General features: G+C 48.4%; 13 non-coding genes and 2 pseudogenes across 13 annotated transcripts; all 15 read left to right on the plus strand.

Annotated features, from left to right (window-relative positions):
* Positions 1-125: 125 nt before the first annotated feature.
* On the plus strand, positions 126-288 carry LOC135043999 (U1 spliceosomal RNA). Its single transcript, XR_010236765.1, has one exon. It is a non-coding gene; the product is annotated as a U1 spliceosomal RNA (small nuclear RNA).
* Positions 289-958: 670 nt separating this feature from the next.
* On the plus strand, positions 959-1122 carry LOC135044000 (U1 spliceosomal RNA). The gene has a single exon (XR_010236766.1). It is a non-coding gene; the product is annotated as a U1 spliceosomal RNA (small nuclear RNA).
* Positions 1123-1274: 152 nt separating this feature from the next.
* LOC135044054 (U1 spliceosomal RNA) lies at positions 1275-1437 on the plus strand. Its single transcript, XR_010236810.1, has one exon. It is a non-coding gene; the product is annotated as a U1 spliceosomal RNA (small nuclear RNA).
* A 670-nt stretch (positions 1438-2107) lies between these two features.
* LOC135044043 (U1 spliceosomal RNA) lies at positions 2108-2271 on the plus strand. The gene has a single exon (XR_010236804.1). It is a non-coding gene; the product is annotated as a U1 spliceosomal RNA (small nuclear RNA).
* Positions 2272-2423: 152 nt separating this feature from the next.
* On the plus strand, positions 2424-2586 carry LOC135044048 (U1 spliceosomal RNA). Its single transcript, XR_010236808.1, has one exon. It is a non-coding gene; the product is annotated as a U1 spliceosomal RNA (small nuclear RNA).
* Positions 2587-3256: 670 nt separating this feature from the next.
* LOC135044030 (U1 spliceosomal RNA) lies at positions 3257-3420 on the plus strand. The gene has a single exon (XR_010236793.1). It is a non-coding gene; the product is annotated as a U1 spliceosomal RNA (small nuclear RNA).
* A 152-nt stretch (positions 3421-3572) lies between these two features.
* LOC135043997 (U1 spliceosomal RNA) lies at positions 3573-3714 on the plus strand (annotated as a pseudogene).
* A 695-nt stretch (positions 3715-4409) lies between these two features.
* Positions 4410-4574, plus strand: LOC135044012 (U1 spliceosomal RNA). Its single transcript, XR_010236776.1, has one exon. It is a non-coding gene; the product is annotated as a U1 spliceosomal RNA (small nuclear RNA).
* Positions 4575-4726: 152 nt separating this feature from the next.
* On the plus strand, positions 4727-4889 carry LOC135044040 (U1 spliceosomal RNA). Its single transcript, XR_010236801.1, has one exon. It is a non-coding gene; the product is annotated as a U1 spliceosomal RNA (small nuclear RNA).
* Positions 4890-5560: 671 nt separating this feature from the next.
* LOC135044023 (U1 spliceosomal RNA) lies at positions 5561-5724 on the plus strand. The gene has a single exon (XR_010236786.1). It is a non-coding gene; the product is annotated as a U1 spliceosomal RNA (small nuclear RNA).
* Positions 5725-5876: 152 nt separating this feature from the next.
* On the plus strand, positions 5877-6039 carry LOC135044044 (U1 spliceosomal RNA). The gene has a single exon (XR_010236805.1). It is a non-coding gene; the product is annotated as a U1 spliceosomal RNA (small nuclear RNA).
* A 670-nt stretch (positions 6040-6709) lies between these two features.
* Positions 6710-6873, plus strand: LOC135044031 (U1 spliceosomal RNA). Its single transcript, XR_010236794.1, has one exon. It is a non-coding gene; the product is annotated as a U1 spliceosomal RNA (small nuclear RNA).
* A 152-nt stretch (positions 6874-7025) lies between these two features.
* LOC135044052 (U1 spliceosomal RNA) lies at positions 7026-7167 on the plus strand (annotated as a pseudogene).
* Positions 7168-7862: 695 nt separating this feature from the next.
* On the plus strand, positions 7863-8026 carry LOC135044016 (U1 spliceosomal RNA). The gene has a single exon (XR_010236780.1). It is a non-coding gene; the product is annotated as a U1 spliceosomal RNA (small nuclear RNA).
* A 152-nt stretch (positions 8027-8178) lies between these two features.
* Positions 8179-8341, plus strand: LOC135044041 (U1 spliceosomal RNA). The gene has a single exon (XR_010236802.1). It is a non-coding gene; the product is annotated as a U1 spliceosomal RNA (small nuclear RNA).
* The last annotated feature ends 13566 nt before the right edge of the window (positions 8342-21907 follow it).

Genomic DNA, 21907 nt, shown 5'->3' on the forward strand with positions numbered 1-21907 from the left:
TTGTCTCAGATCTTCCTCTAGCCTTGTTCTTCTTTCGAGAGTTCACTTGTGCTGCCTCAGTTGGATCTCCTTCACTTGACAGGGGGGTGCCCGAGCAGCGACCCTCCCCAGCTCTAGCCCATCTCCTACTTACCTGCCAGGTGATATACTATGATCATGAAGGTGCTTCTCCCAGGGCAAGGCTCACCCATTGCACTCTGGGTGTGCTGCTCCTGTGATTTCTCAAAATGTGGGAGACTTGACTGCATAATTTGTGTTTCCCCTGGTCGGCTCTCGTATAATTCAGATCTCTTTGTCTCAGGTCTCTCTCCAGCCTAGTTTGCTGTCTGTTTCCTCTTCTCTTTTCTTGAGCCGCTCCCTTCTATGCCCTTGCGCACTATCCTGACTTCTCCCGTCTGCTTAATTTGTGCCTTCCAACGCACAATGCAAACTACAGGTAGTGCTGCAGGGCCCACGCCCTTTTACTTGCCTTACAGAGCAGCTCTGGAGCTGTTACAGTACCCAGCTGCTGCAAGAAATCAGCTTTAATGCTTCGGGGCTGGGGCATAGCCAACATGAGCCCCACACCGAAGGAGGGTGGAGGTGTTTAATGCGAACTAGGGGTCATCCAAGCGCCGAAAAAGGCTGCCATGCCCTGCACGCCCCTTTTCTCTTTTCATATGCAGACGAGGGTTGAAGCCAACTTTGACCCACTGCTTGGATGACATCACCATATGCAAATCCATCTGCTGCAGGCCTTCCCCCAGGAATGCTTGCACTAGTTGTTGCATTTGGTTTGTTGTTTGGGGGTGCTTCAGTATTAGGTAGCCTTCTGCCCTCCCATGTTCACCTGAAAATATGTGTTCTCCCTGCAGTTGTTGTCCCCAGATGAGAGTTCCCTTGTGCTGCCTCAGTTGAATCTCCTTTACTTGACAGAGATGTGCCTGAGCAGCGGCCCTCCCCAGCCCTATCCCAAATCATACTTATTTTGCATAGGAGATACCATGGTCATGAAGATTGTTCTCCCAGGGTGAGGTTCATTCATTGCATTCTGGGTATGCTGACCCCTGTGATTTCCCCAAATGTGGGAAACTCGACTGCATTATTTGTGGTAGTGGGGGACTGTGTTTGTTCTTTCCTCTGGTCAGCTCTGGTAAAAGTCAGATTTTTTTGTCTCAGATCTTCCTCTAGCCTTGTTCTTCTTTCGAGAGTTCCCTTATGCTGCCTCAGTTGGATCTCCTTCACTTGACAGGGGGGTGCCCGAGCAGCGACCCTCCCCAGCTCTAGCCCAACTCCTACTTACCTGCCAGGTGATATACTATGATCATGAAGGTGCTTCTCCCAGGGCAAGGCTCACCCATTGCACTCTGGGTGTGCTGCTCCTGTGATTTCTCCAAATGTGGGAAACTTGACTGCATAATTTGTGTTTCCCCTGGTCGGCTCTCGTATAATTCAGATCTCTTTGTCTCAGGTCTCTCTCCAGCCTAGTTTGCTGTCTGTTTCCACTTCTCTTTTCTTGAGCCGCTCCCTTCTATGCCCTTGCGCACTATCCTTACTTCTCCCGTCTGCTTAATTTGTGCCTTCCAATGCACAATGCGAACTACAGGTAGTGCTGCAGGTCCCACACCCTTTTATTTGCCTTACAGAGCAGCTCTGGAGCTGTTACAGTGCCCAGCTGCTGCAAGAACTCAGCTTGAATGCTTCGGGGCTGGGGCATAGCCAACATGAGCCCCACACCGAAGGAGGGTGGAGGTGTTTAATGCGAACTAGGGGTCATCCAAGCGCCGAAAAAGGCTGCCATGCCCTGCACGCCCCTTTTCTCTTTTCATATGCAGACGAGGGTTGAAGCCAACTTTGACCCACTGCTTGGATGACATCACCATATGCAAATCCATCTGCTGCAGGCCTTCCCCCAGGAATGCTTGCACTAGTTGTTGCATTTGGTTTGTTGTTTGGGGGTGCTTCAGTATTAGGCAGCCTTCTGCCCTCCCATGTTCATCTGAAAATGTGTGTTCTCCCTGGAGTTGTTGTCCCCAGATGAGAGTTCCCTTGTGCTGCCTCAGTTGAATCTCCTTTACTTGACAGAGATGTGCCTGAGCAGCGGCCCTCCCCAGCCCTATCCCAAATCATACTTATTTTACATAGAAGATACCATGGTCATGAAGATTATTCTCCCAGGGTGAGGTTCATTCATTGCATTCTGGGTATGCTGACCCGTATGATTTCCCCAAATGTGGGAAACTCGACTGCATTATTTGTGGTAGTGGGGGACTGTGTTTGTTCTTTCCTCTGGTCAGCTCTGGTAAAAGTCAGATTTATTTGTCTCAGATCTTCCTCTAGCCTTGTTCTTCTTTCGAGAGATTCCTTGTGCTGCCTCAGTTGGATCTCCTTCACTTGACAGGGGGGTGCCCGAGCAGTGACCCTCCCCAGCTCTAGCCCAACTCCTACTTACCTGCCAGGTGAGATACTATGATCATGAAGGTGCTTCTCCCAGGGCAAGGCTCACCCATTGCACTCTGGGTGTGCTGCTCCTGTGATTTCTCCAAATGTGGGAAACTTGACTGCATAATTTGTGTTTCCCCTGGTCGGCTCTCGTATAATTCAGATCTCTTTGTCTCAGGTCTCTCTCCAGCCTAGTTTGCTGTCTGTTTCCACTTCTCTTTTCTTGAGCCGCTCCCTTCTATGCCCTTGCGCACTATCCTGACTTCTCCCGTCTGCTTAATTTGTGCCTTCCAACGCACAATGCGAACTACAGGTAGTGCTGCAGGTCCCACGCCCTTTTACTTGCCTTACAGAGCAGCTCTGGAGCTGTTACAGTGCCCAACTGCTGCAAGAAATCAGCTTGAATGCTTCGGGGCTGGGGCATAGCCAACATAAGCCCCACACCGAAGGAGGGTGAAGGTGTTTAATGCGAACTAGGGGTCATCCAAGCCCCGAAAAAGGCTGCCATGCCCTGCACGCCCCTTTTCTCTTTTCATATGCAGACGAGGGTTGAAGCCAACTTTGACCCACTGCTTGGATGACATCACCATATGCAAATCCATCTGCTGCAGGCCTTCCCCCAGGAATGCTTGCACTAGTTGTTGCCTTTGGTTTGTTGTTTGGGGGTGCTTCAGTATTAGGTAGTCTTCTGCCCTCCCATGTACATCTGAAAATATGTGTTCTCCCTGCAGTTGTTGTCCCCAGATGAGAGTTCCCTTGTGCTGCCTCAGTTGAATCTCCTTTACTTGACAGAGATGTGCCTGAGCAGCGGCCCTCCCCAGCCCTATCCCAAATCATACTTATTTTGCATAGGAGATACCATGGTCATGAAGATTGTTCTCCCAGGGTGAGGTTCATTCATTGCATTCTGGGTATGCTGACCCGTATGATTTCCCCAAATGTGGGAAACTCGACTGCATTATTTGTGGTAGTGGGGGACTGTGTTTGTTCTTTCCTCTGGTCAGCTCTGGTAAAAGTCAGATTTATTTGTCTCAGATCTTCCTCTAGCCTTGTTCTTCTTTCGAGAGATTCCTTGTGCTGCCTCAGTTGGATCTCCTTCACTTGACAGGGGGGTGCCCGAGCAGCGACCCTCCCCAGCTGTAGCCCAACTCCTACTTACCTGCCAGGTGAGATACTATGATCATGAAGTTGCTTCTCCCAGGGCAAGGATCACCCATTGCACTCTGGGTGTGCTACCCCAGTGATTTCCCCAAATGTGGGAAACTTGACTGCATAATTTGTGTTTCCCCTGGTCGGCTCTCATATAATTCAGATCTCTTTGTCTCAGGTCTCTCTCCAGCCTAGTTTGCTGTCTGTTTCCACTTCTTTTTTCTTGAGCCCCTCCCTTCTATACCCTTGTGCACTATCCTGACTTCTCCTCCCGTCTGCTTACTTTGTGCCTTACAATTCACAATGCAAACTACAGGTAGTGCTGCAGGGCCCACACCCTTTTACTTGCCTTACAGAGCAGCTCTGGAGCTGTTACAGTGCCCAGCTGCTGCAATAAATCAGCTTGAATGCTTCAGGGGCTGGGGCATGGCCAACATGAGCCCCACACCGAAGGAGGGTGGGGGTGTTTAATGCAAACTAGGGGTCATCCAAGCGCCGCAAAAGGCCGCCATGTCCTGCATACTCCTTTTCTCTTTTCATATGCAGATGAGGGTTCCAGCCAACTTTGGCCCACTGCTTGGATGACATCACCGTATGCAAATCCGTCTTCTGCAGACCTTCCCCCTGGAATGCTTGTACTAGTTGTTGCATTTGGTTTGTTGTTTGGGGGTGCTTCAGTATTAGGCAGCCTTCTGCCTTCCCATGTTCTTCTGAAAATATGTGTTCTCCCTGCAGTTGTTGTCCCCAGATGAGAGTTCCCTTGTGCTGCCTCAGTTGAATCTCCTTTACTTGACAGAGATGTGCCTGAGCAGCGGCCCTCCCCAGCCCTATCCCAAATCATACTTATTTTGCATAGGAGATACCATGGTCATGAAGATTGTTCTCCCAGGGTGAGGTTCATTCATTGCATTCTGGGTATGCTTACCCCTGAGATTTCCCCAAATGTGGGGAAACTCGACTGCATTATTTGTGGTAGTGGGGGACTGTGTTTGTGCTTTCCTCTGGTCAGCTCTGGTAAAAGTCAGATTTCTTTGTCTCAGATTTTCCTCTAGCCTTGTTCTTCTTTCGAGAGTTCTCTTGTGCTGCCTCAGTTGGATCTCCTTCACTTGACAGGGGGGTGCCCGAGCAGCGACCCTCCCCAGCTCTAGCCCAACTCCTACTTACCTGCCAGGTGAGATACTATGATCATGAAGGTGCTTCTCCCAGGGCAAGGCTCACCCATTGCACTCTGGGTGTGCTGCTCCTGCGATTTCCCCAAATGTGGGAAACTTGACTGCATAATTTGTGTTTCCCCTGGTCGGCTCTCGTATAATTCAGATCTTTTTGTCTCAGGTCTCTCTCCAGCCTAGTTTGCTGTCTGTTTCCACTTCTCTTTTCTTGAGCCGCTCCCTTCTATGCCCTTGCGCACTATCCTGACTTCTCCCGTCTGCTTACTTTGTGCCTTCCAACGCACAATGCGAACTACAGGTAGTGCTGCAGGTCCCACACCCTTTTATTTGCCTTACAGAGCAGCTCTGGAGCTTTTACAGTGCCCAGCTGCTGCAAGGAATCAGCTTGAATGCTTCAGGGGCTGGGGCATAGCCAACATGAGCCCCACACCGAAGGAGGGTGGAGGTGTTTAATGCGAACTAGGGGTCATCCAAGCGCCGAAAAAGGCTGCCATGCCCTGCACGCCCCTTTTCTCTTTTCATATGCAGATGAGGGTTGAAGCCAACTTTGACCCACTGCTTGGATGACATCACCATATGCAAATCCATCTGCTGCAGGCCTTCCCCCAGGAATGCTTGCACTAGTTGTTGCATTTGGTTTGTTGTTTGGGGGTGCTTCAGTATTAGGTAGCCTTCTGCCCTCCCATGTTCATCTGAAAATATGTGTTCTCCCTGCAGTTGTTGTCCCCAGATGAGAGTTCACTTGTGCTGCCTCAGTTGAATCTCCTTTACTTGACAGAGATGTGCCTGAGCAGCGGCCCTCCCCAGCCCTATCCCAAATCATACTTATTTTGCATAGAAGATACCATGGTCATGAAGATTGTTCTCCCAGGGTGAGGTTCATTCATTGCATTCTGGGTATGCTGACCCCTGTGATTTCTCCAAATGTGGGAAACTCGACTGCATTATTTGTGGTAGTGGGGGACTGTGTTTGTGCTTTCCTCTGGTCAGCTCTGGTAAAAGTCAGATTTCTTTGTCTCAGATCTTCCTCTAGCCTTGTTCTTCTTTCGAGAGTTCCCTTGTGCTGCCTCAGTTGGATCTCCTTCACTTGACATGGGGGTTCCTGAGCAGTGACCCTCCCCAGCTCTAGCCCAACTCCTACTTACCTGCCAGGTGAGATACTATGATCAGGAAGGTGCTTCTCCCAGGGCAAGGCTCACCCATTGCACTCTGGGTGTGCTGCTCCTGTGATTTCCCCAAATGTGGGACACTTGACTGCATAATTTGTGTTTCCTCTGGTCGGCTCTCGTATAATTCAGATCTCTTTGTCTCAGGTCTCTCTCCAGCCTAGTTTGCTGTCTGTTTACACTTCTCTTTTCTTGAGCCGCTCCCTTCTATGCCCTTGCGCACTATCCTGACTTCTCCCGTCTGCTTACTTTGTGCCTTCCAACGCACAATGCAAACTACAGGTAGTGCTGCAGGTCCCGCAACCTTTTATTTGCCTTACAGAGCAGCTCTGGAGCTGTTACAGTGCCCAGCTGCTGCAAGAAATCAGCTTGAATACTTTAGGGGATGGTGCATAGCCAACATGAGACCCACACCGAAGGAGGGTGGAGATGTTTAATGCGAACTAGGGGTCATCCAAGTGCTGCAAAAGGCTGCCATGCCCTGCACGCCCCTTTTCTCTTTTCATATGCAGACGAGGGTTGAAGCCAACTTTGACCCACTGCTTGGATGACATCACCATATGCAAATCCATCTGCTGCAGCCTTCCCCCAGGAATGCTAGCACTAGTTGTTGCATTTGGTTTGTTGTTTGGGGGTGCTTCAGTATTAGGCAGCCTTCTGCCCTCCCATGTTCATCTGAAAATATGTGTTCTCTCTGCAGTTGTTGTCCCCAGATGAGAGTTCCCTTGTGCTGCCTCAGTTGAATCTCCTTTACTTGACAGAGATGTGCCTGAGCAGCGGCCCTCCCCAGCCCTATCCCAAATCATACTTATTTTGCATAGCCGATACCATGGTCATGAAGATTGTTCTCCCAGGGTGAGGTTCATTCATTGCATTCTGGGTATGCTGACCCCTGTGATTTCCCCAAATGTGGCAAACTCGACTGCATTATTTGTGGTAGTGGGGGACTGTGTTTGTGCTTTCCTCTGGTCAGCTCTGGTAAAAGTCAGATTTCTTTGTCTCAGATTTTCCTCTAGCCTTGTTCTTCTTTCGAGAGTTCCCTTGTGCTGCCTCAGTTGGATCTCCTTCACTTGACAGGGGGGTGCCCGAGCAGCGACCCTCCCCAGCTCTAGCTCAACTCCTACTTACCTGTCAGGTGAGATACTATGATCATGAAGTTGCTTCTCCCAGGGCAAGGATCACCCATTGCACTCTGGGTGTGCTGCCCCTGTGATTTCCCCAAATGTGGGAAACTTGACTGCATAATTTGTGTTTCCCCTGGTCAGCTCTCATATAATTCAGATCTCTTTGTCTCAGGTCTCTCTCCAGCCTAGTTTGCTGTCTGTTTCCACTTCTTTTTTCTTTAGCCCCTCCCTTCTATACCCTTGTGCACTATCCTGACTTCTCCTCCTATCTGCTTACTTAGTGCCTTACAATGCACAATGCAAACTACAGGTAGTGCTGCAGGGCCCACACCCTTTTACTTGCCTTACAGAGCAGCTCTGGAGCTGTTACAGTGCCCAGCTGCTGCAAGAAATCAGCTTGAATGCTTCAGGGGCTGGGGCATGGCCAACATGAGCCCCACACCGAAGGAGGGTGGGGGTGTTTAATGCAAACTAGGGGTCATCCAAGCGCCGCAGAAGGCCGCCATGCCCTGCATACCCCTTTTCTCTTTTCATATGCAGTTGAGGGTTCCAGCCAACTTTGGCACACTGCTTGGATGACATCACCGTATGCAAATCCGTCTTCTGCAGACCTTCCCCCAGGAATGCTTGTACTAGTTGTTGCATTTGGTTTGTTGTTTAGTGGTGCTTCAGTATTAGTCAGCCTTCTGCCCTCCCATGTTCATCTGAAAATATGTGTTCTCCCTGCAGTTGTTGTCCCCAGATGAGAGTTCCCTTGTGCTGCCTCAGTTGAATCTCCTTTACTTGACAGAGATGTGCCTGAGCAGCGGCCCTCCCCAGCCCTATCCCAAATCATACTTATTTTGCATAGGAGATACCATGGTCATGAAGATTGTTCTCCCAGGGTGAGGTTCATTCATTGCATTCTGGGTATGCTGACCCCTGTGATTTCCCCAAATGTGGGTAACTTGACTGCATTATTTGTGGTAGTGGGGGACTGTGTTTGTGCTTTCCTCTGGTCAGCTCTGGTAAAAGTCAGATTTCTTTGTCTCAGATCTTCCTCTAGCCTTGTTCTTCTTTCGAGAGTTTCCTTGTGCTGCCTCAGTTGGATCTCCTTCACTTGACAGGGGGGTGCCTGAGCAGCGACCCTCCCCAGCTCTAGCCCAACTCCTACTTACCTGCCAGGTGAGATACTATGATCATGAAGGTGCTTCTCCCAGGGCAAGGCTCACCCATTGCACTCTGGGTGTGCTGCTCCTGCGATTTCCCCAAATGTGGGAAACTTGACTGCATAATTTGTGTTTCCCCTGGTCGGCTCTCGTATAATTCAGATCTCTTTGTCTCAGGTCTCTCTCCAGCCTAGTTTGCTGTCTGTTTCCACTTCTCTATTCTTGAGCCGCTCCCTTCTATGCCCTTGCGCACTATCCTGACTTCTCCTGTCTGCTTACTTTGTGCCTTCCAACGCACAATGCGAACTACCACGGGTACATTTACTTAGACCTGCCATTACATGCGCATGGGTGAGTAGTAGTATTCAAGAATTGGTCGAATACCTTGTCATCCGATATAGATATCCTGGAGACATGGGATGCTCCTTACGTTAGATCATATCAAGGACACTGCAGCATACTTACGACTGCAAGGGATATAGGACTCTTGAGTTCACGGGCCAATTTCATGGCAGTCTCGGATAGGAGGGCATTGTGTATTCACCAAGGGAATGCTGATGCTGACTCCAAGAAGAAAGGGAGTCTCTTCCCTATGAAGGTGAAGCCTTGTTTGGCGACGGCCTAGTTAATTTGATCTCGGCAGCTCCCGCAGGTAAGTCAACCTTCTTGCCCTATGTTCCCTCTCAACGGATGAAGACGCATCATTATCTAACGCAGTCATTTTGGCCCAATAGATATGCAAGAAGTTAAGATTCCCCTTTCTTTGCAGGTAGAGGAAGGAGAAGAGGGAAGAGGTCTGTAGCCTCTTCAAGATCGCAGGAGCAGAGATCGTCCTCTGCTTCTGCCAAATCCACTGCATGACGCTGGGGCTCTCTTGGAGGAGCCCACACCAGTGGGGGCACGTCTAAAACACTTCAGTCAGTTCTGGATTAATTTGGACCTGGACTCGTGGGTTTTACAAATAGTGTCCCAAGGGTACAAACTGGGGTTTCAAGACGTTCCCCCTCACCGATTGTTCAAATCGGCATTAGTCAGCAGGGAGAAGGCTTTTATTCAAGCCTCTTCGTGGTCCCGAAGCCGGAAGGCTCAGTCAGACCAATCTGAAATCTTAAATCCCTCAATTTCTACCTAAAGAAATTCAATTTCAAGATGGAATCTCTCAGAGTAGGGATCTCCAGTCCGGAGGAAGGAGATTTCATGGTTTTGGTAGACATAAGGATGCCTACTTACATGTTCCGTTTAGCCACTGCATCAAGCTACCTGAGGTTTGCAATTCAGGATTGTCATTACTAATTTCAGACGTTGCCGTTTGGTCTGTCCACGGCTCCGAGGATTTTCACCAGGGTGATGGCGGAAATGATGGTTCTCCTTCGCAAGCAAGGAGTCACAATTATCCCGTACTTGGATGATATCTTGATAAAGGCGAGATCCAGGGACCAGTTGTTGCAAAACATTGCACTCTCCCTGACAGTTCTTCAACAACATGGTTGGCTCCTAAACTTGCCAAAATCGCAGTTGGTCCCAATGACGCGGTTGTTGTTTTTGGGAGTGATACTGGACACAGAAGAGGTTTTCTTCCAGTGGAAAGGCTATGGAGATCCAGAGTCTGGTCAAACAAATTCTGAAACCAGCAAGAGTGTTAATCCATCAATGCATTCGGTTGCTGGGGAAGATGGTTGCGGCCTACGAGGCCATTCAGTTTGGCAGGTTCCATGCTAGAGTGTTCCAGTGGGACCTGTTGGTCAAGTAGTCCGGATCCCACCTACACATGCACCGGAGGATAATCCTGTCTTCCAAGACCAGAATATCCCTCCATTGGCGGCTGCACAGTTCTCACCTCCTAGAGGGGCGATGGTTCGGGATCCAGGACTGGATCCTAGGGACCACGGATGCAACCCTCCGAGGCTGGGGAGCAGTCACACAGGGGGAAAACATCCAAGGAAGATGGTCAAGTCGGGAAAGTTGTCTCCACATAAATGTTCTGGAGTTAAGGGCCATTTAATAACTGCAGACACAGTACGCACTGGGACGGGTGCCCAGCATCCTCTACGGACTAAGAGAAAAGGATTTACCGGTAGGTATTAAAATCCTATTTTCTCTAACGTCCTAGAGGATGCTGGGGACTCCGTAAGGACCATGGGGATAGACGGGCTCCGCAGGAGACATGGGCACTTTAAGAAAGACTTTAGTTCTGGGTGTGCAGTGGCTCCTCCCTCTATGCCCCTCCTCCATACCTCAGTTTGATACTGTGCCCAGTGGAAACTGGGTGCTTTTCAGGAGCTCTCCTGAGCTTTCTGACAGAAAGTATTTTGTTAGGTATTAGTATTAACCCCATTTTGTACTACCCGCAGTGCATTGTGATAGGTAATAGGGCCTGATTCAGGTTGGATTGCAATCGCAATAAGCAATCCAACTGCAAAAATTGCTAAGAGCATACGCATCCGCCTGCATTTTCTGCGGCACCCCGCAGATAATGCGATCGCCTCTGCCTGTCAATCGGTGCAGGGGGGGGGGAGGGGGGTCAACAACACTCCATTTCCAACTCGGAGATGGAGCGGTGCGGGGGCAGGGTTTCAATATTGGGTCGGCAACGGAGAAACAGGAGGCGTGGTCAGAGCGGCTGCATAACATCACATGGGCCGGACTCCGCCAGTGGAGCCCCAGCGTCATGCAGTAGATTTTGTAGAGGCCGGGGAGGACTTCTGTTCCTGGGAGCTAGCTGTGTTGTGCAGCTTTTTTCCTCTTCCCCTACCTCTGGCAAGAAAGGACGCACCTCCCACTTTCTTGTTTCTTTGTGACCGAAAGGACTGCATTTGATAATGCGGAGCTTTCTTATGCTGTAAGGTAAAAAATTTGATTTTCCAGCTGTAGCTGTGCGTGTTAATGCTTTGTCCATCCTAGGGGAGGATTCCCATCGTAACCTATCCGTTGATGGGAAAGGATACGCCATAAGAATCCTTTTGGAAATCTGCAGTCTTTTATCTGGAGATTCCCAAGCTTTTTCACATAACTCGTTCAGCTCGTGTGAGGGGGGAAAGGTTACCTCAGGCTTCTTTCCCTTGTACATATGTACCCTCTTGTCAGGGACAGGGGGTTCCTGTGTGATGTGCAAAACATATTTTATTGCCATAATCCTATATCGAATGGATTTTGCCAATTTTGGCTGTAACTTTGCATCAACGTAATCGACACTGGAGTCAGAATCCGTGTCGGTATCTGTGTCAACAATCTGGGATAGTGGGCACTTATGAGACCCTGACAGTCCCTGCGACATAGGATCAGGCATGGGTTGAGACCCTGACTGTCCCAAAGCTTCAGCCTTGTCTAATCTTTTGTGCAATGAGTTTACACTAGCATTTAAAACATTCCACATATCCATCCAATCAGGTGTCGGCAGAGACACCACATTCATTTGCTCCCGCTCCTCTCTAATATAGCCTTCTTCCTCAGACATGTCGACACACGTGTACCGACACACCACACACACAGGGAATGCTTTTTCTGAAGACAGTTTCCCCACAAGGCCCATTGGAGAGACAGAGAGAGAGAGTATGCCAGCACACACCCCAGCGCTATATAACCCAGGAATAACACAGTAACTTAATGTTTGTCCAGTAGCGCTGCTGTATGTCATTTGCGCCGAATTATGTGCCCCCCCTCTCTTTTCAACCCTCTTGTCTACCGTGGTATAAGCAGGGGAAAGTCCGGGCAGCTTCCTCTCAGCGGTGCTGTGGAGAAAAAATGGCGCTGGTGAGTGCTGAGGGAGAAGCCCCGCCCCCTCGGCGGCGGGCTTCTGTCCCGCTTAAACTGTAAAATTGGCAGGGGCTCATACATATACAGTGCCCAGCTGTATATATGTTATATTTTTGCCAAAAAGAGGTTTATATTGCTGCCCAGGACGCCCCCCCTGCGCCCTGCACCCTTACAGTGACCGGAGTATGTGAGGTGTATGGGAGCAATGGTGCACAGCTGCAGTGCTGTGCGTTACCTCAGTGAAGATCATGAACTCTTCTGCCGCCTCTGAAGTCTTCTTTTCTTCTCATACTCACCCGGCTTCTATCTTCTGAATCTGCGAGGCAGACGGCGGCGCGGCTCTGGGACGGACGGCGAGGGTGAGATCCTGCGTACCAATCCCTCTGGAGCTAATGGTGTCCAGTAGCCTAAGAAGCAGGACCTTGCAACTCAGAGAGTAGGGCTGCTTCTCTCCCCTCAGTCCCTCGATGCAGGGAGTCTGTTGCCAGCAGTGCTCCCTGAAAATTAAAAACCTAACAAAATACTTTCTGTCAGAAAGCTCAGGAGAGCTCCTGAAAAGCACCCAGTCTCAACTGGGCACAGTATCAAACTGAGGTATGGAGGAGGGGCATAGAGGGAGGAGCCAGTGCACACCCAGAACTAAAGTCTTTCTTAAAGTGCCCATGTCTTCTGCGGAGCCCGTCTATCCCCATGGTCCTTACGGAGTCCCGAGCATACTCTAGGACATTAGAGAAACTAGAATTTTAATACCTACCGGTTTATCCTTTTCTCTTAGTCCGTAGAGGATGCTGGGCACCCGTCCCAGTGTGTACTGTGTCTGCTGTTATTAAATGGCCCTTAACTCCAGAACATTTATGTGGAGACAACTTTCCTGACTTGACCATCTTCCTTGGACGTTTTCCCCCTGTGTGACTGCTCCCCACCTCGAAAGGGTTGCATCCGTGGTCCCTAGAATCCAGTCCTGGATCCCGAACCATCGCCCCTCTAGGAGGTGAGAACTGTGCAGCCACCAATGGAGTGATATTCTGGTCTTGGAAGACAGGATTATCCTCCGGTGCATGTGTAGGTGGGATCCGGACCACTTGTCCAACAGGTCCCACTGGAACACTCTGGCATGGAACCTGCCAAACTGAATGGCCTCGTAGGCCAAAACCATCTTCCCCAGCAACCGAATGCATTGATGGATTAACACTCTTGCTGGTTTCAGAATTTGTTTGACCAGACTCTGGATCTCCATAGCCTTTCCACTGGAGGAAAACCTCTTCTGTGTCCAGTATCACTCCCAAAAACAACAACCGCGTCATTGGGACCAACTGCGATTTTGGCAAGTTTAGGAGCCAACCATGTTGTTGAAGAACTGTCAGGGAGAGTGCAATGTTTTGCACCAACTGGTCCCTGGATCTCGCCTTTATCAGGAGAACATCCAAGTACGGGATAATTGTGACTCCTTGCTTGCGAAGGAGAACCATCATTTCCGCCATCACCCTGGTGAAAATCCTCGGAGCCGTGGACAGACCAAATGGCAACATCTGAAATTAGTAATGACAATCCTGAATTGCAAACCTCAGGTAGCTTGATGCAGTGGCTAAATGGGAACATGTAAGTAGGCATCCTTTAAGTTTACCAAAACCATGAAATCTCCTTCCTCCGGACTGGAGATCACTACCGTGAGAGATTCCATCTTGAAATTGAATTTCTTTAGGTAGAAATTGAGGGATTTCAGATTTCAGATTGGTCTGACTGAGCCGTGCGGCTTCGGGACCACGAAGAGGCTTGAATAAAAACCTTCTCCCTGCTGACTAAGGCTGATTTGAACAATCGGTGAGGGGGAACGTCTTGAAACCCCAGTTTGTACCCTTGGGACACTATTTATAAAACCCACGAGTCCAGGTCCGAATGAATCCAGAACTGACTGAAGAGTTTTAGACGTGCCCCCACTGGTGCGGGCTCCTGCAAGAAAGCCCTAGCGTCATGCAGTGGATTTGGCAGAAGCAGAGGACAATCTCTGCTCCTGCAATCTTGAAGAGGCTACAGACCTCTTCCCTCTTCTCCTTCCTCTACCTGCAAAGAAAGGGGAATCTTAACTTCTTGCATATCTATTGGGCCGAAATGACTGCATCAGATAATGATGCGTCTTTATCCGTTGAGAGGGAACATAGTGCAAGAAGGTTGACTTACCTGCGGGAGCTGCCGAGATCAAATTAACTAGGCCGTCGCCAAACAAGGCTTCACCTTCATAGGGAAGAGACTCCCTTTCTTCTTGGAGTCAGCATCAGCATTTCCTTGGTGAATCCAGATATACAGGGAATGGGGGGAAGGGGATGTGTTCTGCACCAGCTATTAAATTCTAAATATTTGTAAGAAGAGGCCCCAATAAATGTCCATCAGTTATATTAAATATTAATTGTAGGACGTTCGGGGGTGCTACCAGAGACAAGTAATGTTATGCAGGAAAGGAGAAGAGAAAAGAATGTCTCTTTTGCTGGCGCACAAATGATGATTTAAAAATTAACTTTTAATAAATTCGTTAAAATTGTCTAAACACGAAATAAAGTACAATAAGTTTGTATAATGTAATTACCATATATAATAAATGGAAATACATTTATTAATATCAAGGTTCGCTACCTGTGTTGTGTCTTTATTATTGATCCAAATTGACTATATCAATTAGTCTGATACTGAATTACTGGACACTATGTAATATTAGTTGAATGTATATTAGTAATTCACTTGACAAATGTCAGAACCTGGCAATAGTTCTACATATAATACACTTACAGAACTCTTTCCACAATATTTTCCCTTTATTCCAGATCAAATGGTATAATCCCCCACAGTAATTATTCCTGTTATAGTATAGTACAGTATGGTTGCTGGGGACGTCTTTAATGAAAAGAGAGGGAACATCTAATGTGTCTCCTTATGGGTAAAATACTTGCAAGCTAAGTGCTATGAATAGCATCAGCATGTAGATAAATGCTGAGTGTTAGGTGAGTAATGCAGATAAATAGGGATATCTAATAATTCTATAGAATAGTGGGTGAATTATTAGATATCCCTATTTATCTGCACCTCTAAGCACACTATTTGACTGTCCACACCCTGCTGTGCCTATTACCCATCTCCTCCACCACCCTCAACACTGACCCACACATCATTCACCCACAAAGATACAATAAAGGTAGTTTGGATAAATTAGCTAAATGAAATGGATTTAACCAATTTATCTAAATGACCATTTTTGGATGTTTTCCAGTGTTTGGGAGCAAATGGTCAATTGTCATTTGCTGCCACATATTAGCATAATTTTGTTTCAACTAGAAAAAAAATTGGACAGATAATCTAAGTGTGGATCCAGTTTAATGCTGATTTCAGAGCCAACTATAGACTTGATTGAGGTACTGTGTCCCCGGTACCAAATACCAATTAAAATAATATTGTGAGGTGTTAGGTGTTCAAAAAAGACTGAAAATGAGTGGAAATTATGGTTATTGAGGTTAATAATACTATGGGATCAAAATGACCCCCAAATTCTATGATTTAAGCTGTTTTTTAGGGTTTTTTGAAAAAAACACCCGAATCCAAAACACACCCGAATCCGACAAAAAAATTTCGGTGAGGTTTTGCCAAAACGCGTCCAAACCCAAAACACGGCCGCGGAACCGAACCCAAAACCAAAACCCGAAAAAATTCCGGTGCACATCACTACTTAATTAGAACTTCGGTCAATGTAAATTAACCATTGGACTCAATATGGTTATCCTTAAAACCCAGGGGTCTATTTAAGATCGATCTTAATCGATGTTGGGCTTCCAGGTTGAAAAAAACACACACATTTACTAACATTTTAAAATTTATATAAAAAATCATCTGTTCGTAAATGCAGTGCACATGGTTTTGCCCAACTGCTAACAAAATTCCTGCTGCGATCAACTTGGAATTACCCCCATCGATTGATGTTTTCACACTGCTCGTTCCAACCGCAAAAACTATGAAGAGGATGGGGACATATACGCAGGGTCCATCCTGTGCATGTGCCTACATTTTCTCCGGGTGCCCCGCAGAAAATGCGAATGCCTCTGCCTGTCAATCAGTAGAGGGCGTACCTTCGCAGGTATATCGCGATCATGAGCCATGTCTCCCATTTTTGTCATTATAGGTGCTCTGTGAGCTGCTGACCATGCCCCAGCCCCTCTGTCTCCCGTGAATAGACATTGGGGCTTATTCAGACCAGATCGCTTCAATTTATTTTCACCCAGCGGGCAATCAGGTCTGCACTGCACATGCGTATGCGCCACAATGCGTAGGTGCGACGGTCCGGAGATCACAAGAAGATTGACAAGAAGAGGGTGTTTGTGTGGGTGGCAACTGAATGTTTCTAGGGAGTGTCCGGAAAAACACTGGAGGGACCCGGCGTTTTGTGGGAGGATTTGTGACGTCACCTCAATGGCTGAGTAAGTGCTGAGCTGTGCAGCTCTTGTGCACATGTGATCACACACCTGCACAGCAAATTTTCCCTTCCGCTGTAGGCGGCAACCACCTGATCACAGGGATGCAAAAACGCACCCTAGCGATCAGGTCTGAATTACCCACAATGTGCATATTTGCAGAGCAACAAGCTACAGGGAGCCTTCCACCCCCCCCCTTCCCCATGACTATGGGACACTGGGGGGGGGGGTTGTTTGGGTTAGCTGGACATTCCCAAAAAAAGTGACTGTCCTGCAAAAATTGGGTTAGTTGGGAGGTATGTGCAAATACATTTATTGTTTTGCATGCAGGGTAAATACTGGCTTCTTTGACATTTAGCCACAAATGCTGCACAGTTGAATTACAGTATTACACTGCAATTAACAGTTATGCTAGGACATTCCTTCTCCCAAAATCTACCTCTCTCTGCATTAACTTAAAGGAGAAGGGTCTGAATGGGTTAAAAAAAATGTGTGAGGTCCCCCCTCCTTAGTATAACCAGCCTCTTTGAGCCGGTCCTGGTTATTTAAATACTGGAGGAAAAATTGGACAGAGGTTCCCCGTATTTAGACAACCAGCACCGGGCTCTTAGACGGGTCTTGGTTCCAAAAATACGTGGGACAAAAGATGTAGGGGTCCCCCATATTTTTAAAACCAGCACCGGGCTCCACTAGCCAGAGAGATAATGCCACAGCCGGGGGACACTTTTATGTAGGTCCCTGCGGCCCTGGCATTTCCCCTCCAACTAGTCATCCCTGGCCGAGGTTCCCTGGAGGAGTGGGGACCCCTTAAATCAAGAGGTTCCTCCCTTCGAGGCACCCAAGGGCCAGGGGTGAAGCCCGAGGCAGCCCCTGGGTGGTGGGTGCCGGGCTGATAGCCATATGTGTAAAAAAAGAATATTGTTTTTTTGTTGTGGAACTACAAGGCCCAGCAAGCCTCCCCCACTTGCTGGTACTTTGAGAACCTCAAGTACCAGCAGGCGGGGAAATAACGGGCTCGCTGGTACCTGTAGTTCTACAACAACAAAAAATACCCAAATAAAAACACAAACACACACACCGTGACAGTAAAATTATACCCCTTTCACATCGCACAAATAACCCGGTACCGACACGGCATATTGCCGTGTCGAACCGGGTCAGTGTGCGATGTGAAAGCACACTGGCCGATTTAGCGGGTCGCCTGACCCGGTAAATCAACCCGGTAAAAAAGAAGGGTTTTACCCGGGTTGATTACCGGGTCAGGTGCGGTGTGAATGGGAGCCGTGTCGATGCGACACGGTTCCCATTCACAAGATAGGGAGAGGCGGCGCTGGAGATGAGCTCATCTCCCGACGCTGCCTCCACCCCCGCCCCTGCTGCTGCTGCGCGCTCCGTTGTTATGGCAACCGACCCGGTATATTGCCGGGTCGGAAAGCCAGCAGCGGAGTGCAAATGCCGGATCCCACCCGGTAAGTACACGTTTGTCTTACCGGGTAGGATCCGGCATTTGCAGTCTGAATGCAGCATTATTGAGACGGGCTGTAGCATGTGGATGCATGTAACCCTATAAAAGTGATGGATTGGGTGACTATTACAATACCCACTGTTGCTGTCTGAAAAATGATGGATTTATAGATTGCTCTGCCGAGATATGTTTTTTTTCTAAAATCCACAGGTATGGATGGATAGTATACTTGACGACACAGAGGTAGGTAGAGCAGTGGCCTATTGTACCGTACTGCTATATATTATATTATTTATTATTATTATCCTTTATTTATATGGCGCCACAAGGGTTCCGCAGCACCCAATTACAGAGTACATAAACAAATAATCAAACAGGAAAACAGCAACTTACAGTTGATGACAATATAGGACAAGTACAGGGTAAATAAACATAGCTACATCAGCAGATGACACTGGAATAAGTATCAGGTGGCAGAAGACTGCTGGATTTGGTGCAGCTGAAGATTATTAAAGTAAGAAAAGAGTAAGCACATGAGGGAAGAGGGCCCTGCTCATGAGAGCTTACGTTCTAAAGGGGAGGGGTAGACAGACAGGGGTGAGACAGATGGGGTACATAGAGAGTGTGGAACAGAGGTTTAGGATGAGATTTGGCTGGGTTTGGTGAAGAAGTGGGTCTTGAGAGCCCATTTGAAATTTTGTAGAGAGGTGGAGAGTCTGAGGGGGAGAGGTAGGGAATTCCAGAGAAGTGGTGCAGCACGTGAAAAATCTTGGAGGTAGGAGTGGGAGGAAGTAATCCGTAGGCAGGAGAGTCGGCGTGCATTAGCAGAGCGAAGAGGACGGGTGGGAGTGTAAAGCGAGATAAGATCAGAGATGTAGATGGGAGAGGAGTAGGTGAGGGTTTTGTAAGCAAGTGTGAGAAGCTTGAAATGGATTCTGAAAGGGAAGGGGAGCCAGTGAAGGACTAGTAAGAGAGGAGAGGTGGACGTAGTGCATTTGGTGAGGAAAATGAGCCGGGCAGCAGCATTGAGGATAGATTGGAGTGGAGAGAGGTATTTGTCAGGAATGCCAGTCAGGAGGAGATTACAGTAGTCCAGTCTGGAGATGACCAGTGAGTGGATAAGAGTCTTAGTAGCATCCTGGGTCAGAAAGGGTCTGATCCTGGAAATATTTTTTAGATGAAAACGGCAGGTTTGTGAGAGGTGCTGAATGTGTGGTTTGAAGGAGAGGGAGGAGTCAAGGATTACTCCAAGACAGCACATTTGGGGGGTAGAGGAGATAGTAGTGCCATCAATAGATAATGAGATTGTAGGAGGTGAGGTTATGCGGGAGGGAGGGAAGATGATCAGCTCGGTCTCAGACATGTTAAGTTTAAGAAAGCGCTGGGACATCCAGGAAGAGATAGCAGAGAGACAGTTGGAGATACGAGTGAGGAGAGTAGGGGAGAGGTCTGGAGAGGAAAGATAGATTTGAGTGTCATCAGCATAGAGATGATATTGGAAACCAAAAGAACTAATGAGCTTACCTAGTGAGGACGTATAGAGAGAGAAGAGGACCAAGGACAGAACCTTGGGGTACCCCTACAGTTAGTGGAAGTGAGGGGGAGGTGGAGTCATGAGAGGAGACAGAGAATGAACGGTCAGAAAGGTAGGACGACAACCAAGAGAGGGCAGTGTTACGCAGACCAATGGAGTGAAGGATTTGCAGTAGGAGAGGGTGGTCCACAGTGTCAAAAGCAGCAGAGAGATCAAGTAGAATAAGTAGAGAGTAGTGTCCCTTATATTTAGCAGCATGGAGGTCATTGCATACTTTTGTAAGGGCAGTTTCAGTGGAGTGGAGAGGACGGAAGCCAGACTGGAATGGGTCAAGCAGTGAGTGTGAGGAAAGAAAGGAAGTAAGGCGGTTGTAGACAATACGCTCAAGGAGTTTGGAGGCAAAAGGGAGAAGAGAGATGGGTCGGTAGTTGGAGAGAGTGTTTGGATCAAGGGTAGGTTTTTTAAGAATAGGAGAGATGAGAGCGCGCTTGAAGGCAGAGGGGACAGTGCCTGATGAGAGGGAGAGATTGAGAAGGTGGGAAAGTTGGGAACAAGCAGAAGAAGAGATGTGGCAGAGGAGGCGGGAGGGGATAGGGTCAAGTGGGGAGGTGGTGAGGGGACAGGAACGAATGAGGGCCATGACTTCCTCTCCAGATGCATGGGAGAAAGATGACAGAGTTGGTGCGAGGGATGGGGAGGGTTGGTAAGGGATGGGAGAAGGCTGGTTACTGATAGTCTGGTGTGATGTGATGTCCTGACGTATGGAGTCAATTTTGGATGTGAAGTAAGTGGCAAAGTCAAGAGCAGAGAGTGAGGAAGGGAGACGAGGTGGAGGTGGGCAGAGGAGTGAGTTGAGAGTGGCAAAGAGGCGCCGGGGGTTGGAAGACTGGGAGGAGATGAGGTTCTTGAAGTATGACTGTTTAGCAAGAGAAAGGGCAGCACTGAAGGATGAGAGCATAAGTTTGAAATGGAGGAAGTCTGCCTTAGAGCGTGATTTCCTCCAGTGTCGCTCAGCAGTACGTGAGCATTTTTGCAGATATCTGATGCATTTGGTGTGCCAGGGTTGAGGTGTTAATTTGCGATGGTGAATAGTGGTTGGTGGAGCAACAGAGTCAAGAGCAGAAGTAAGGGAAGCATTGTATGTGGAAGTGGCTTGTTCAGGGCATGAGAGAGAGAGAGAATAGGAGAGAGAAGTGAGTCAAACAGGGAGGAAAGGAATGTGGTGTCAATAGCTTCAATGTTACGCTTAGTGATGGTAGCCTTAGGAGGTAGAGATGGGGAAGTCGAGAGAGATAGGTTTAAGGAGAGCAGGTGGTGGTCAGAGAGGGGAAATGGGGAGTTGGAAAAATCAGAAATATCACAGCGGTGAGTGAAGACCAGATCCAGTGAGCTCCCATTCACATGGGAGGGTGAGGAGGTCCACTGGGAGAGACCAAGTGAAGAGGTGAGGTTAAGGAGTTTAGAGGCAGGGGATTGTGTGGGGATGTCAATAGGGATGTTGAAATCGCCTAGGATAATGGTGGGAATGTCAGAAGAGAGGAAGTGAGGAAGCAAAGTTGTCGATGAATTTGGAAGCAGTGCCAGGGGGGCGGTAAATGACAGCTACTCTAAGATGGACTGGTTGGAAGAGACATATGGAGTGGACCTCAAATGTAGAGAATATAAGGGATGGTTCTGGTGGTATGAGTTGGTAGGAGTAACTAGAAGGTAAAAGGACCCCAACACCACCCCCATGGCGACCCCCAGGTCGGGGGGTGTGTGTGAATGTAAGGCCCCCAGCAGAGAAAGCAGCAGCAGTAGTAGTGTCAGAGGGCGTAATCCAAGTTTCAGTAATGGCTAGTAGGTGTAGGGAGTTGGAAATGAAAAGGTCATGAGTGGGGACCAGTTTGTTACAAACGGATCTGGCATTCCAGAGGGCGCAGGATAGGGGGTATGAGTTTGTGGGAGAGATGTGAATTAGATTTTCAGGGTTGCTGTAGCGATGAGGTGGGATTAACTTTGAGGGCAGGGATGAGAGAGTAGTGATGGTACGGGTGCCTGAGCTAGGAGGGGAAACTGCAGGAGGTGGGCAGGGAGGGAGGTCAGTGTGATGTGGATGGGGGTGTGGGGAGGTGACAGGGAAGGGAGAGAGGGAGCAGGGCTGAGTTGTGGGGTAGCAGGACCATGGGGCAGAGGTGAATGAAAGTGGGGTAACAGGAAAGGTGGGGGAAGGAAACAGAGGGATGGAGGGGAGACAGAGGAGGAGGTGGAGGAGACTAGGGGGGAAGGATAAAGATACATTATTAGGTATACACTGAGTGATGTGGGGAGTATAAGAAAGCATTGACATAGTGTTAAGTAGGTAAATAGGTTGAGGGAAAGTGGTAGTAGGAGAGGAGACTGTAAGGGAATCCGAGCAGAAGAATTGTAGAAATGCAGGTGAGAAAAGCAGTGTAGGCTCAAGGGGTGTAGATTTAGTATGAAATGAGTCAAAAGCGTAGATAAAGTGGGTGCAGAAATGTATTTGGAGTGTAAGAAATGAAAGGAT

Source organism: Pseudophryne corroboree, unplaced genomic scaffold (assembly GCF_028390025.1).
Source record: "Pseudophryne corroboree isolate aPseCor3 unplaced genomic scaffold, aPseCor3.hap2 scaffold_887, whole genome shotgun sequence".
In the NCBI taxonomy this organism is placed as follows: Eukaryota; Metazoa; Chordata; class Amphibia; order Anura; family Myobatrachidae; genus Pseudophryne; species Pseudophryne corroboree.